Here is a 1,936-nt window from a genome sequence, read left to right as displayed (position 1 = left end):
GTGTGTGTGTGTGTGTATATATGTGTGTGTGTGTGTGTGTGTGTGTGTGTATGTGTGTGTGTGTATGTGCGTCAATGTATGTGTGTGTGTATGTGTATATATATGTGTGTGTGTGTGTGTGTGTGCGTGCGTGTATGTGGGTGTGTGTGTGCGTATGTGTTGTGGTTGTGTGTGTGCGCGTGTATGTGTGCGTGTGCGTGTGTGTGTATGTGTGTGTGGGTGTATGCGTGCGTGCATGTATGTGTGTGTGTGTGGCGACCTGTGGTGTCATGGTCAACATGCCCGCCTCGCAAACGGGTGGACCTGGTTCGATCCTCTGGCAGGGTGAAACTATGGGTAAGTTTCTTTACGTCATTCGCCTCTGTCGTGATCCGGGGTAATGGTTAGCAGTGCAGTTGGCGAGTTGTCCGTCTTCTCGGACTATTCCTTGACACTGGGTCATGCTGCTTGTTAACTCAGAGTGTGGTTGTTACAGCTTCAACCTTAAACAAACACCCCTCGGTGGCTCTGGGCCGGCCATCCTCGTTACACAAGGCAACCATTCTGTTTCTTTTCGTGTGTGTGTGTGTGTGTGTGTGTGTGTGTGTGTGTGTGTGTGTGTGTGTGTGTGTGTGTGTGTGTGTGAATGACAGGAAGAGATAGAGAAAAAAAGAATAATAGGTGAGAAATGGAGAATATAGGGAGGAGGGGAGAGAAAATGGAGTGGGAGTGGGGAGGAATTCTAGGAGGCAGGAGTGGATAAGGAGGAATGGGTAAGGCGAGGATTAAATCTGAGTTAGTTTATTGAGAAGAAGAAGAAGATGACAGGGGAGTGAGGAGAGGGAGGGAGAGTATGAAGTGGGGAGGTTAAATGGGTAGAGAGCTATATACCTTAACCTCCCCTCAGCTCCTCGTAGTGGTGACAAAGGTCGTAGTTACTTAAGACCAAGTCGTAGTTTCACAAAAGTCGTAGTTATACCTAAGATCTTGTCGTAGCGTTAATAAAAAAAGTCGTATTTTCTTAACATCTCATTATTTTAGTCTCTTAAAAAACCTGTTTATTATTTACTTATTTTATTTTTATTTTATATTATTATTTTTTATAATTTTTTTTATTTTTTATTTATTTTAGCCACAAGAGCCAAGTTTACACCACAAAATGCGGTCACTTAAACCTTTCACGTCCAGGTGCCGGTGGGAGGGGAGGGAGGGAGAGAGAGGAGGGGAGAGAGGAGGGAGGGGAGAGAGTAGGAGGGAGGGAGAGAGAGGGAGGGGAGGGAGAGTAGGGAGGGGGGAGAGGGTAGGGGGAGGGAGAGGAGGGAGGGGAGAGAGGGGAGGGGGGAGAGTAGGGAGGGAGGGGAGGGAGAGTAGGGAGGAGGGGAGAGAGTAGGGAGGGGGGAGGGTGGGAGGGGGAGAGTAGGGGGGAAGGTAGGAGGGGGGAGAGGGAGGGGAGGGGGGGAGGGAGAGAGAGGAGGGAGAGTAGAGGGGGGAGTAGGGAGGAGGGGAGGAGAGTAGGAGTGAGGGAGAGTAGGGAGGGGGGAGGGAGGGGGAGTAGGGGGAAGGTGTAGGAGGGGGAGAGTAGGAGGGGAGGAGAGAGGGAGGGAGGGAGAGTAGGAGGGGGGGAGTAGGGGAGGGAGGGAGGGAGAGTAGGGAGGAGGGAGAGAGGGGAGGGGGGGAGGTAGGGAGGGGGAGAGTAGGGGGGGAAGGTAGTAGGAGGGGGGGAGAGTAGGAGGGGGGGGAGGTAGGCAAGGTTTGTGGGTGGGGAGGGAAGAACAGGGGGTACGGAAGGGTGGGAGGAGAGGGGTGGGAAGGAAGGGAGGGAGTGAGGCAAGCTGGATGGCAGGGTAGGAGGGAAGGGGTGAGGGTAGGAGGGAGAGGAAGGAGGTAGGGAGGAGAGGAAGGGAGGTAGGAGGAGAGGGAAGGAAGGGTAGGAGGGAGAGAAAGGGAGGGTAGGGAG

The sequence above is a fragment of the Homarus americanus genome, unplaced genomic scaffold, assembly GCF_018991925.1.
Source record: "Homarus americanus isolate GMGI-L3 unplaced genomic scaffold, GMGI_Hamer_2.0 scaffold36448, whole genome shotgun sequence".
Lineage (NCBI taxonomy): Eukaryota > Metazoa > Arthropoda > Malacostraca > Decapoda > Nephropidae > Homarus > Homarus americanus.
Note: the sequence above shows the minus strand (reverse complement) of the source record.